Source organism: Xyrauchen texanus, chromosome 40 (assembly GCF_025860055.1).
Source record: "Xyrauchen texanus isolate HMW12.3.18 chromosome 40, RBS_HiC_50CHRs, whole genome shotgun sequence".
NCBI lineage: Eukaryota > Metazoa > Chordata > Actinopteri > Cypriniformes > Catostomidae > Xyrauchen > Xyrauchen texanus.
The window spans coordinates 24,952,388-24,967,640 of record NC_068315.1 but is presented as its reverse complement, the minus strand read 5'-3'; the positions used below and the strand labels follow the sequence as shown (position 1 = coordinate 24,967,640).

At 36.3% G+C, this 15,253-nt stretch overlaps 2 long non-coding RNA genes across 2 annotated transcripts; both read left to right on the top strand.

Annotated features, from left to right (window-relative positions):
• The first annotated feature begins 288 nt into the window (after positions 1–288).
• LOC127633915 (uncharacterized) lies at positions 289–4,502 on the top strand. Its single transcript, XR_007969273.1, has 4 exons — positions 289–865; positions 1,825–1,989; positions 3,080–3,526; positions 4,479–4,502. It is a non-coding gene; the product is annotated as an uncharacterized LOC127633915 (long non-coding RNA).
• Positions 4,503–4,626: 124 nt separating this feature from the next.
• On the top strand, positions 4,627–7,647 carry LOC127633916 (uncharacterized). The gene is made up of 3 exons (XR_007969274.1): positions 4,627–5,496; positions 6,481–6,524; positions 6,867–7,647. It is a non-coding gene; the product is annotated as an uncharacterized LOC127633916 (long non-coding RNA).
• The last annotated feature ends 7,606 nt before the right edge of the window (positions 7,648–15,253 follow it).

Sequence of the window (15,253 nt, the reverse complement as noted above, 5' to 3'; positions counted from 1 at the left end):
TATATATTTATAATTATATATATATATCACAACGTGTTTTTTTTATGTGGAAATACTCATTTTATTTTGGACGTGTTGCTTATTGAAAATTTATTGGGGAATAGTAATTGGGGACATCTAGATGATGTAATTTTCTCTTGATCATCGTAGTTCACACACAACGTCACTGTAATGTGTCAGTAATAACAATATTATCACTTGGTCTAACGTTATACTGCACATAACGCTGCCTTTAAATCTGGGATGGCTGAACCCTAGACACATGTTATGAGAAAATGGGAATCACTCACTATATTAGGGTACACTTTTTAAATCTTATATCAACATAACACTACATAATTAACATTTTCTGTTGTTCTCCCTGCAGATCCTGTCAAACATATCACCTGTCGAACCTATCCAAACCTTATTTTCAAAACCCAAAGGCACTTTTAAGAGCCAACCTCTATCTCTTCATTATTTTCGATATCTTACATCCTCTCTGTTCTCTCACTATCTATATTTCTGTCCATCTCTTCAATCTTTATCTATCTCACAGTCATCTATTGCTCTTTCTTTCCTCCCTGTCTGTCTTTGTCTACTTGTCTGTCTTACCCATCTTTATCTGTCTGTCTGTATCTGACTGTCTGTCTGTCTGTATCTGACTGTGTGTTATAATGCCAGGGGGTCTACAAAAGATCTGCCCCTTTTGTCAGGGGATTTTATTTTGCGCTCAAAAGATCTGCTCACATTGTAAAAGGAGCAGCCTCTGAAGCAGCGCCTCAAGAAGAAGCTTCAGAGGTTTGATGAGAAGCGAGAGGAATGGGTGGTTGGTCGTAAGAAAAACCACAACACTGCATCCATCAAGGATGAAGCCAATATCATGGTACGTACAATTTCATACATGACAGTAAACTGTCCAGATCATCTAGGAAGTAGATTCAGTGGTACCATTTGTTATTAAGTGAGCATTGCCAGCTTAAGGTCAGAAAGGCTTTTTTTTTTGCCAATATAGATCAATTTGAATCTTTTTTTTCCAATGATACTTTGTCCTCCCTGTGTCATCAGAATAAATGTAAAAGTATAATTTAACTATCAACTTTGAAGGCACACGTAATTGTGATTTGTATTTTTTATTTTATTGGTGATAATACAACCATAAAGTTATCACATCTTCACCGTAATACATCACATAACTAAATGATCTACCAGAGCAAAATTTGAACAAACAGCAAATATAATTGAAACTCAGGAATTCTTGAGATCATAACATATACAGGCATGCATTATGACAGAATTACAGGTGCAATTTAATAATCAAACTTTCTTATCGAGTGGATGAGAAATAAGACATGAACTGCATTCATACTGTACTACTCAAAGCACTTTAAAATGTGCATGCGTCAACTGTAAATATGTGCAGCATTCACCCATTTGGTCACGTAATCACTAAGGTTCTGCCTTTATTTTTAATAAATCTTTAGATTGTCATTGTCCAGTTGCACAATGGTTACATAATCTTATCAATGTATGTGCAAAACCCGAGTTACTGTTACAAAAATAAATATTTATATAACAGTATATAAAGGGTACCCTCATGGTGTCAGATTCATCTTTTTACTGTTTTTCTATATAGAGTTGTTTTTTGCTTGTAATGTATGAGCCTTTCCTGTTTGCACATAAAGCTAAACTCACCATTAGGTTAAAAATCCTGAATGGCAGTAACCTGCATGCTGTCATTAATAATGTTATATATTTATATATTTTTAAATTAATATTCTTAGTTATTTTTTATGTTGTTTTTCTATTACTTTAAACAGCAAACACACAATTTTTTCATTGCAGCTTGAGAAACTCCATGCCATTGGCTACAAACCAGTTCTGCTACTAGGAAAGGAGAACAAAAAAAAGAAATTAAGTGTGAAATATTAACGCCTCGCTGCACACTCTCCACCTTTGCCCAGGACTACCTACAGAAGATAGGTTCATTTTATGAATACCTTTGTGAAGGTGAGATGCATGCATGCACTGTATCTTAAAGTCACAGTTCACAACTTGTGTTGAGTACGCAAAATATTTTATTAATGTTTAAATCTTAAAGGAATGGCTCACCCCTAAAAGTTAAATTCAGTCATTCTTTTTTCTGCTGATGAATGCTTGTATGATCATAGTCTACTATGTGACGTCTCTACCAACACATTTAATGTAGACGCAAATTGGTAGAAAAACATAAAAATTTACACCTGGCAATTGATTATGGGAATTGAAGTAAACTGTTTCAAAAGAGTAGTTTCCTGCAACTGCAGATGTAGACATGTAGATTCTAAGTGTATTGAGCCCTGTTTGTATTAATAGCATGCAGCACACTGGTCTACAATGGGATTTGGCACCCAGAGTTAAGTGCATTCAAGCATATACTGTCAACTTTAGAATTATGTTTGGTATGTTTTTGTAAGAGCCATATTTCATTTCTGTTCTCAGCCCACATACAACCATATTTTTAATGTTTAAAGCACACTGACCACATCAATTTTTGGAGTGACATACTAATTGACACATTACATTTGCAAAGACCCGTTTTGGTCACTGGGTCAATGAATCAAATGATAATGAATCTATATATACTCATTGAAACAATATCGAGGACAGTGCTAGAAATGTAGATCATTAACAGAAATAACACAAAGAAAAAGAAAACCATCACATTTTTGCTGGATACACCACAAACTTACATTGCTACTAACTTTGAGGTATAAAGCCCAAAGTTTTTTAGCGCACGCTGTCTAGTCTTAACTGAATAGTTTGACCCAGACTGTAAACAAAATTTATACTTGTAATTTTTTCAATAGATATTATGAGCACTCTGGGTTTTATTTTCCTGACTTAAAGATTGTATTGGTTATTGTCATAGAAAATCAATCAAATATATTACAGATATCTAATACATCCAGTAGACTCTCAATAGTTCTCCTGCAATCCAAAATTTGGTATATATTATTCAAACACATTTACCTAACAGTTAAAACAGGTACATATCAAGCTTATGGTTAACCTCTATGTTTTAAATAAGCAAAACACAACACTTGTTTAACTTGCACAGGATGGACCCAGGATTCCAGTGGCAATGAGGATCAGCTGATTACTCTGCAGCTCACACCCTGCGAGGCGGAATCCACGGAGGGGCAAGTGGAGCAGGTGGAATCCACGGAGGGGCAAGTGGAGCAGGCGGAATCCACAGAGGGGCAAGTGGAGCAGGCTGAATCCACGGAGGGGCAAGTGGAGCAGGCTGAATCCACGGAGGGGCAAGTGGAGCAGGCTGAATCCACGGAGGGGCAAGTGGAGCAGGTGGAATCCACGGAGGGGCAAGTGGAGCAGGCGGAATCCACAGAGGGGCAAGTGGAGCAGGCTGAATCCACGGAGGGGCAAGTGGAGCAGGCTGAATCCACGGAGGGGCAAGTGGAGCAGGCTGAATCCACGGAGGGGCAAGTGGAGCAGGCGGAATCCACGGAGGGGCAAGTGGAGCAGGCGGAATCCACGGAGGGGCAAGGTAATTAGAACAAATTTAAAGAGTTACAGTTTATATTTGTAAAGGCCAAAAGTGTTTGACCCATGGGTTACCTTAACTTTACTTGACTTCTAGTGTTTTTCCCCCATAGAGCTTGATGCAGGTTAGGGCTCTTTTCAACGAAATGACCTCAAACACACCATGCTATAACTTTTTTCTGCTTGATAAAGTAAAACTCACTAGGTGATGATACACAGGGCAACTTTTTGAGCAATGTTGCTGGGCAATCTTGCTGAGGGATTGTTCCTTGGGCACTTTCCCATTGAAAATGGGCAACACATTTCTATCTGGATAATTTAGATGGGTTGTGGGTCCTGTGTCTCATCTGGTTGCCCGTTGACGGCAACATTGCCCAGCAACATTGCTCAAAAAGTTGCCCTGTGTATCATCACCTACAGGGTTCTCATTTTCAATGGATAATGTGCTAGAAAAGTTGTTCTGATATTACATAATTAGATAGATGATAAGTCTATCTGATTCTGTACTAGGGCTGTTGGAAGGAATTTTGTGAGTCTATTATAAATCTAAAAGTAAAATAAGTACTACTAATCAAATGCTGAAATTAATAGGCCAAATTTTATTATTAAAGATATTAGGATAAATTTAATATTCAAAATAATTGGGAATGTCAGTGTCCCATGAACACTTAACTTAACCATTCTCCCACCCCTTGCGTTCCCTGAACAAGTCAGCGCAGGATCACGCTTGTTGAAACAAGTTAGGATTATCACAAACAGGATGGACATAAACGAGAAAATGAAACACGTGGAGTTAATGGAGCAACCTTAATTCAATCGCAATAAGAATGCATGTACTTTACACCTATTAATACATGTACTTCCACACTTGTGCGATGTTGTGATCTTCAAGTATTTATATAATTAGTTAAAGATTTATTTGGTATATGAGTAATTTTCTTTCTCCAAACCCACAGATGTCTTCACAGGGTCAGCCAGGGCACAGTCTCAAAGCGAAAAAAAAAAGTCAGGTATGTAAATGTTTGTCCGTCCTTCGGATGAGACGTTAAACTGAGGTCCTGACTCTCTGTGGTTATTATAAATCCCAGGGTGTCCTTCAAAAAGTAGGGTGCGGTGGGGTGTTGGGGTGTAACCCCGGCATCCTGGCCAAATTTGCCCTGTGGCCTCTGTCCATCATGGCCTCCTAATCATCCCCATATACTGATTGGCTTCATCACTGTCTCCTCTCCACCAGTAAGCTGGTGTGTGGTGGCGTACTGGCGCAATATGGCTGCCGTCGCATCATCCAGGTGGATGCTGCACATTGGTGGTGGTTGAGGAGATTCCCCCTTCAATGTAAAGCGCTTTGAGTACCCAGAAAAGCACTATATAAATGTAATGAATTATTATTATTATTATTAGGGTAATTATTGGTGGTTCTGATAACTGTTACCATAGCTTGGTAACTATGAAACTCAAAGGAACTCATTAGTCAAGCAGATTCTCTAATAAGTAAATTAATTACTTAAATAGAATTTAAAGGGGACCTATTATGCTAATTTCCAGTTCTATATTTTTATTCTGATACTCCACTAGAGTAGCTTTGCATGATCCTATAAAAGTCCTTATTTATCTTAAACTGGTCCTTTATGCAGACCCTGTCTGAAACAGGTCATTTTAGATGGAGTATTCTATAAGCCTACTATGATTACTATTTTCCAATGAGCCTGCATGTGATGTAAAATCTGGAGCCAAATTAAACAGCGTGTTTGCACACACATCAACTGAGAGGATGGTCTTTTCTCATATTTCAGGGGTGTCTAGACACACCAGGGATACATATTTATGTTGAAAAGACATCACAAAGTGCATTTTGTCTAATTATTGTAAATGTGTTTTTTTTTTCTTTTTCTGAGTGGATATATGGCTGGACTGTAATCTTATATCCCACAGGGGGACCAAGGCATATGCCTGAAAGGAAAAGGCACCAAAAGAGTAAGTGCATGTAAATGCAATGATTCATACTTTGCTAAACATTGCAACTTAACCCCTGTTAATTCGCTTCAGTTCAATTGCTTATTTTTTTAACTACTACAACAGACAATTTCCGGTATTCACAATTTTATTTATTTAATGAATTATTTAGCAAACGCTTTTATCCAAAGTGACTTACAAATAAATACAATATTTACAATACAAGCAGTCAAATCAACAACAGGGCAACAATACTGTATGTAAATGTCTTGACCAGTCCAGCTAGTCCAGCGTAGCACACGTAACCATGATTATTCATAATAGATATAGAATAGGAATGATTAGTATTATTGAGATTATTACAATTGACAAGCTATAAAATCCAACAGGCTTAATTAGTCAAATTTGACCAAAATGCATTGCCAAATAGTAGAAGTAGCAGCAGTGGAGGGTTCTTAGTTGTGAGCTGTGGCTTAGCAGTAGTATGGTTATTCAAGCAAGCATACCACATTGGAACCGAGAGTAATTTGGTTACATGATACATGTTTTGATTAGTGATAAACATCACTTGTCTTCCTTGCAAGTCTGGTCACTACTTAAGTCTTCATAGTTGTGTTTATTTTGTTCCTAATCTAACTATCTAAGAAATATTTGAAATGTGTTTTTGATGTTCACAGATTGCTCCTACCACACTCGCCTAGAGGTTTTCCCCATCAGGAGTGTAGTAAGAGAAAGAGTGAGGAAGGTTAGACAGTCATAAAGGAACTGCAGAGTGTAGGCAGTATGCAGAGTGTAATATATGATTTAGAAACTTCCGTGTGTTTTGGCAAATACATATTATACATACCATATTTGTTAGGTAGATACTTTTTATGTGTTCAGTCTTTTTGAATTACAGTTTATGAAGGAGTGTCTTCTGAAAATCAATGAAACTCAATGCCTATAATCAGACATAATAGCCTTATGCTAAGAATGGATTTTATTTTTTGTCTTTTCTTACATTAGGGCAAAGCAGAAATGCTGGTTGACTGGGAGTCCTGTCCAGTATGGTATGTATTATTCTGTTCTTCTGCTTTATGAATTAATGCATATATTATTTATTCACTTAAACTTTTTCTTTTTTGCTACAATTTTTTTATTAATCTGTTCTGTTTCAGATTAAACAAGCCTTTTAAGTGTGAAGCACACATCATTACCGAACATGTCTTTTATAAGTATAACAGTTTCATTTTCCATCTATGAAGGACCACCACCATTAATGCATGCATGAAGGAGGTGGTCCTTCATAGACGGAAAATGAAACTTATACTTATAAAAGACATGTTCGGTAATGTTTTAAGTTTATTGTAAACCCCAACCAGTAACAGAAAAAAATTCCCTTCTGTTTTTAGTGGTGAGCAGTGGGCCCAGTCCTGGCAGCCAAAGGATTCACTCCAAAATAATGAAAATAAATAAAATGTATATTTATAACTCCATTTTGGTTTCAGGCTATTTATTAAATTGTTTCTGTGCTGCATTTGAAGTCATATCTCATCTTTCTGTAGTATTGAAAAGGGGAACATCTCCAAGAATATGACCTGGAATTTAATCTCGAAAGGGAATGTACTAGAAATGTACTTAATCCAACTGATTTTTCTATTTCAGATGTTATTCAAAAGCATGTTTCATATTTCATGATTATAAATTGCACTGTTTTCTGTGCTTTTCAAGTTCACTTAACCTCACAGTCCACTGTTAAGAAATACAGCCTTATGGCTTGTTTGACATGAAGCTAAAATATGAAGTTCAACAAATAAGACTGTCCTTCTTTATACTCGCACATTATATCATATCTTTTACATTGTGTCTCTCTCACTCTCTTCTACTCCAAACTCATCAGCTGACTGGGTGTTTTATGTCTTAAACCAAATGTATTTTCATCTCAACCCTCTTGAGCCAATCGTGTCATACAGTAGGTCCCTCCACTGTGCTCATCAGGAGAAGAGCTCCACATTCATCTAGATCTCAGCATTGCTACTCACCCCTTCACCACCACCAGTGTCGGCTCCATGTAGGGGATATCCCTTTTCATATCATGCATTTCTCTTAAAAGAATGATGTCTTGATGTGGTCCAATTGCCAAAGACTATATAGTTTCAATTTGTTATGCACCTTGTCAATAAATTTGTTTGATCATTCTTTAAGCCTCTAGTGAGTAATTAAGCAATAAATAAGCATTTGCAATATTTTCACTTATATTTTTGTGAAAGAACACAAATACACTACAATAACACTTGCAAAAGATGATAATTTTTGTATTTACTTTTCCATACTTAAATTTAATTTAAAACAATATGAGGATGAAGCGGTTGAGAAAAAAAACAGATTACATTGAGCATATTTATATGTGAAATTTGTTAAACTTTACAAGTGGATTATTTTTTTATAAAAATGTAGGTTAGCATATATAATTTAATCAGGGCTCTCAAGTTTTATAAAAAAATTAGAGTGAGGTTACATTTGTTAGGGAGGAGCCACTCACATATTTGAAACAGTGGCCCCAAGTTTTTGCTTGCAGTTCAATTTTATCTATTGTTCTTGACAAACAAATGATAGCAATTGGTAAATCTGATAAACAGACTAATTCATCCAAATAAAATAAATGATTTTATCTTCTAGAACTGAACAGTTTTTGTCACTAGTTAAAAAGCCAAATATTGATTTATTGAGAAGGTCTTGATCTGGAGAGTAGCCTATTTCACACATTTTGGAATTCTTCAATATTAGGGTATTGTTTGTATACTTATTGCATCTAATGCTGACATATTTATAAGTGGCAGTTTATTACATTCATCAGTTGGTAAAGCAAACATTTTCAGGCCATAATTAAATAAATAAACAATCTTAAATAAAACTTTTTTTTTTAAAGTCGCTCTTTGAAGGGTAACGTTAGCATAACTCCCGCCGACAACCTTGAATTCATGTCTACTGTAGCCTACCAGCTAAAACCACAGATTTGAAGTCTTGGCGATTTTTTTCTTCATCCTAATCATATATAAATATAGCATAATGTATGTTTCTTAATATAGAATACTAGTACAAATATTTATAACATTATTCCTGGTCGGGAAACCAGAAGAACTACAAGTATGGTGACTGATTTGTACACTTTGTAAGAAGTTCAATGGCGCGTCTCTCGTGGGAATTGTAGTTTATACAGTTTTTCCCCAACTGCTTACACACAAAATCTTTTTTATTTCACACGATTTTTTGAAACCTCTCACTCAAAGTGCTAAACTGCACACCACATCTCCAAAAACAATAAACTATTTCTCAGCCTTTGACTCAGTTTTCAATGGCATAAAACACTTTTTTCAAAACACTAGGCTACACACAATTTTGTGTGTGCAGTTTTACGAAAGTTTTGAAAAAAGGTGACATAGTTTTGAAAATGTGTGCAAGCAGTTGGAAAAAAACTGTAAATAGTGTACATTGGAGACGGCCCTGATTGTTCTACAACTACAATAACAGTCAAGGCTATAGCCTACTCAATGACCTGATAGCCTCGCGATTGTGTTTTCATCTTGATTGTGTTTTTTACGATTGCTATGACAGATTTTTCAATACTTTTAACAATTTACCAAAACTCTTAACACAGTTAGCACTATATCTGTCTGTGTAAGCTATACTATTAACACATTTCTTGTTGCTTTAACACAAAATGCATACAATTAACACAAATTTAAAATGCTTGAACTTCTTTTACACACAAGCTCAAACAAGACCAAAACAATGGATTTTTATTGCCAAATTTACCAATGCTTTAACACTGTATGTCAGAACAGATAACACCATGTTCTAAACCTAACCTTACAGGCTATAAACAGCTGTTTATATTGTGAATTGAAACACATATATATCCCCTGTATTTTATTGTATTGTTACTGAGAAACAGCTGATTGAATTATGCAAATATATAAATCACAGCTGATTCCAATCTAGGAAACACACTCAGGTGTTGAGGTTCTTTCAATCGCATGACCATAAGGTATAATGTAAAAGAGGACCTTTTGGGCTGATGTTTTGTGGAAAGGGAACAATATAGAGCAACAAAAGAAAGAAAGAAAAATGTCTGCACTAGGTAGAGGAAGACGTATAACAGGACAATGGAGAGGAGTGGGACAAGGGCAAGGGAGAGTAGTGCGACAATGTGGCCTTCCACCATTCCCGTGCAGTCACAGCATGGTTTGACGCCCATCCTAGGATGATGTCCCTTTTCCTTGTTCCTTACTCCCCTTTCCTCAACCCCATTGAGGAGTTTTTCTCATCCTGGAGATGGAAGGTTTTTGACCATCATCCACAGGACCAAATGTCCCTCCTAGATGCAATGGATGCTGCATGCCAAGACATCACAGCTGAACACTGCCAGGGGTGGATAAGGCATGCCAAAAGATTCTTCCCACGATGCCTTGCCAGAGAAGATATCAGGTGTAATATGGATGAGAACATGTGGCCAAATGCAGAAGACCGGGCAGATTAGAAGATGACTTTCTTTTCTTCTTTTTTTTATTCTTCTGGTGCTTTTTCTGTTCGTATATTTTGTATTTTCACATAATACTGTAAAATGGCAGCTATATTGCATATTTTTGTTATCTTGCAGTAATGTCCTTTTGCAAATAAAGTCTTTATTGCAGCAATTCTGTCTCTGTCTTCGTTTTTTCATTAACCGTACATTCTATAAAGCACTCTGAGATGTGTCTTTTTTATTGAATTTCTGCAGCAAAAGACCTAAACCCAACAAAACAAAAATGTAGAGAGGCTTCAAAAGAAACTGGAAAACACAATCTATGATCAATACAATATACTGTCTATTGTATAAGACCTGACACATATAAAATAATGCAGTTTCTGTAATTCCATCTGATGTTTGTGTTTTTATGACATTGTGCTATTATTGACTAAATCTTCCTCTTGGACGAGAACATATGTTAGAGTTTTGAAAAATTATTTGATTTTGAGACATGTTTGCAGTGTTTTGGTAGACATTGTGTAATGTTGCTAGTGTATTATTGTATTTTGAAAATTAGTGTTGGAGTTTAGTGTGTGATTTTGAGCATGAAATTAAATGTTTTGCCAATTGTGTGTTGTAGGTGTGTTGGTGCGTTAAGAGTTTAGGAAATTTGTTAAAAGTACAGAACAAATTGTCATAGCGATTGTAAAAAACTGTAAATATAGTATAATGTATGTTTCAACTGTAGGAGATTGTTGATATATATAGTAAAGCTACAATTTTATAACCATAAAACTAACCCTACTCTGGAAACTGGAAGAACTTCAAGTATGGACGCTGATTTGTACGCTTAGTAACAAGTTCAATGGCACGTCTCTACAAGGGGAGCGTGCCTATGTTCCCACAGCCCTGTGTTACCACAGCCTTATGTTCCCAGAGCCCTAAGTTCCCACAGCTCTTTGTTCCCACAGAGGGTTAGTGTTACCCTAACCCTAAACCTATCCCTAACTAGCTGTAGCAGTGTAGAATAGCTGTAGTGTAGACTAGCTGTAGTAGTATAGACTAGCTGTTGAAATTATAGGGAAATGTATGAACACAATACTCAATTTTGAAAATGTCCTAGAAATGTGGGTTCATAGAGTTCCTGACAGATTTCTCCCGACCTTTTGGTGACTTGGCGCTTCTTGCTTACAGTAACTGTTTAGGGGACAAGGGAGGGTTAAATGTGGTAAGAAAATTACTTGACTTAGAATTTCATTTTGAGAAAAATCTTTGAAATTAGAAAAATATAGAGAGAACATAGGACTGTGGGAACATATGGTTGTGGGAACACAGAACCTAATTTTCAAAATTTTCCGTAAAAGAAAATTCTCAGAAATGTGGGAACATAGGGCAGAGAAAACATAGGGCCATGGTAACTTAGAGCTGTGGGAACAGAGGGATGACCCCAACTAGGGAGCTGGCACAAATCTCATCTGAGACTGCTTGTCTCTTTGCCCTTCCCCTTTCTCCTCCCCTCTCATCTTGTCCGTTTCATCGATCTGCACTTTCAGAAAAAAAGGTACAAAAGCTGTCACTGTGGTGGTACCTTTTCAAAAGGTACACCTTTGTACCTAAAGAGTGCATATAAGTCCCTCAAAGGTACATATTGCTACCAAACGTGTACATATTAGTACCTAAATGGTACATATTAGAACCCTTTTGAAGGGTACTGTCCCAGTTACAGCTTTTGTACCTTTTTTTCTGATAGTGTGTTGAAGGTTCTGATTGCTGTGTGATCAGTTTTGACTCTTTGTGTAGTGCTTTCTAAATTACAACATTGTGTAGGCAATGATAAATGGATGTGTGTGTAAAGTTTTGCAGTGAAAGTTTAATAAATCTGACTCATGTGTCAAAACTGGGGAGTAGTGTTTATAGTTTGGGGAAAAGGGTATGCTTTTTGATAAACGGTGTTGTGTTTTTGAAATTTGAGTTCAAATCCATAGTTATAGTGTTTCAGCATTAGAGAAAAACTGTAACATTATACACCTAACAGATACACATTATTATGATAGATCTTGTTTAATTACAAACAAGGTTGATTGTTTGAAAATAAGTAAAAAGCCATGCATTAAAGTTATTAATTAATAATGCAGTTTGATGTTAAACAGAGTTTAAACTGTTAAAAAGTGTATCTATAAACAAGATTACACAGTGTGATGTTTTTTATCAACTATAAAAATATAAAATATTGTTTTTCAATAAAGTATGAAAGTAAAAACAAAATATTCATCTTTGGAAATACTTTATTTCTTGTCTTTCACAACAATACCAGTGAAAATACACCAAATGCATATTTGTCAAACAAGCCATAAGGCTGTATTTAAAAACATTGGACTGTGAGGTTAAGTTCACTTGCAAAAAGCTCCAGCAGAACAAAGAATTAAGTCATCTGTCAACTGTAATAATATACAATATAAAGTATAATCGTAATATAAAAAACGGTGTATTTTTCTGTTACATACTATAATGCATCTTTGCAGTAATATAAAGTTACATAACAGTTATATACACTCAATCAAGTAGTGATCCATAGGCAGCCTCCTCTGGGGAAAAACAAAATGTCATAGACTGACACAGACACTGCTGCTGCACCACAGAATAAGTGAATATTGAGAAATGCAATCAAGAATGAGTTTTTACATTAAGGCCTAAATGTTATGATAGAGGAATTGTCATGAGGTCACCAAAGTCATCATGTGCTTACAAGATTTCATGGCAATCTGCCCAATTAGACAATATTCAATTTTACATTCTGGTCTAATGATTTTGCTACAGGGAATGTCATAAGGTCAACATGACATGATTCATTGCTCAGCAAATTACAGACATTGGTTCATAACATTTGTTGTATGCAAGTCAAAAGTTTGGCCTAACCTTGCATGGTGCAAAAGGAAAGGTCACAGGGTCACCACAATTCTCTCTTAAAAGAGTATTCACTACCCTAATATCATATGAGCCCAGTAACTACATCTGGTAATATCATACATGCAAAGTTGACAATTTTGAATAAGATCGGTGCACCTATACTGAGAGGTTTGTGCATTTTCAACGAACTGTGCAATGTGCTTACTAAATTGCTTGGAAAATCTAAAGACACAGTTTGAATTTTCAACAAGATTTTGATGTGGTTAATCAATCAGCATACTAATAATACACAGATATAGGGCAAGTCCATTTCCTTCAACATAGTCCTTCGTGTAGCTTCCATCTGGGGAAATACAGAAAAACCAAAAAGCAAGAATTAGGATAAGAGGGTGAATTTCAGCTGTTTTAGAATAAGTAAGGTGTGTAAAGCATTAATAAAATACACAAATAAATTATTAAGAATAACAGTAACAGGGGTTATTCCAAAAACAAACAAACAAACATACATAATAATAAATAAATTATCTAAATTGTGTTTTCCTCTTCATCCTCACTGGTGTCTGGACTACTGAGGCCACTTTGATCTTCCTCTTCTACATGTAGAAGGACAGAGGCCTCAGGACCTAAGGCAGTCTTGTACTGTTGGAGGACCACTTGGAACCTTTCTGACACCTCTGACAGTCTTCTTCTTAAGAGACAGCAAAGTCCCTCATTTCCCTGGTCTACGTCTCAAAATACAAACGAGATTACATTAAAGACAAACTATATTAAAGGTTGTATTAGCGATTTCAGGCCCAAACATAAATGATCACATTCATCTAATCTTTCCTAACGATCCGCTAGCTGCCCGCCCCATAAGCAACCACTCAAAACCAAAATAAATAGTGTTCCAACCAATCACCGACAGGGGTGGGTGTTGTGAGGTTTTCGCGTGCAGCCGTCATAGGCAGCCGTGCACGAGCGCAAAACCTCACAAAACCCGCTGTGATTGGTTGGAACACTATTTATTTTGGTTTTGAGTGGTTGTAAGCGTAATTGTTTTGTGTGCAGATCTCAGAGCCTAGGCTGCCTACAGAGACGCGTATTTTTGACGGCTTGCTTATGGGGCGGGCAGCTAGCGGATCGTTAGGAAAGATTAGATGAATGTGATCATTTATGTTTGGGCCTGAAATCACTGATACTACCTTTAAGATTGTTTCATAAGGCCAAATAACTTAAATGGAGTAAAAAGATATCAACAATTCAAATCTAAATAGCAGGATGATTGGCATTTTTATGTGTATCGCTGACATGGGACACAGGCTAGCTTCTGTATAAAACAACTTAAGGCAAGATTGTTCACTGAGGTTACTTTATGGAGGGAGGCCCAAAGCAGCATATATATGTCTGATAGCTGTTTTAAGTTAACAGTTTTCTTCTTCACTACAGTTGTGCTGAAGTAACACATTTTGTTACTTGCTGACCAGCAAGGTTTTCTATGTTGACTGGAGGAGATAATAATAAGATTAATCTTGATGTTATGCTAACCCCATGTAACACATCAGGAAACAAATTCCAATGTTCAAATTCTTTTGTTCATTTCTGCTTTCCAGTAACAAACATAGTAGAACAAATCTGCACATCTTTCAAGCAAATGTGAATCTTTATAGCCTTACTGACTTGTTACCATAGCTACAGTAACAACTTTAATCCCCATTTTATGTATATCTCAAAGGACCACGGCAAAGAGAGCCATAACCATTCTACTCCATCCAAGTTCTGTGACTGATGTGTTTTTTGTGTGTTTTTTTTAACACATTAGATGGACAGGGTTTTAATTAAACTTACCCTCCTCAGCCAACTTGTTCTTGAGAACCATTGCCAGGCTCTGCAACCATGTGCAGTGTTGTGCCATCTCCAACACCAAAACTCTTGTTTCCTCATGCAGTCGCCTTGTTAACATCACTTGGTCGTGCACTCGTTTCTTGATTGACATGTTTGCTAAGAATCAATAACAGTTATATGTATACATGAGACAATCTTGCATAATCACTACAAACATTGACTTTTTTATCAAATTGATACATAAGGAAACTGAAAATACACCATTAAACTAAATTAATATTACAACACTCAATATGTAACATGCATGCCTTAGTTCAGTGTACTCTATAAAGCAGAACTGTAAATAAATTCCTGTGAAGCATCTAAAAACAGACATACCACTGCCATGAACCTCCCACGGCCATATTTGAGACACAGTACTCTCTCCAGTTAGGGAATGCTCCACCACAGCTACATCAATGGTTGTTGCCGATTCTAGTACAAGATCATTGTATTTCTGTATCTCCTGAAGAAGGAGTTTTTGTCTTCTGCCAGCTTCCTTCGAAGGCGATGGCTGAA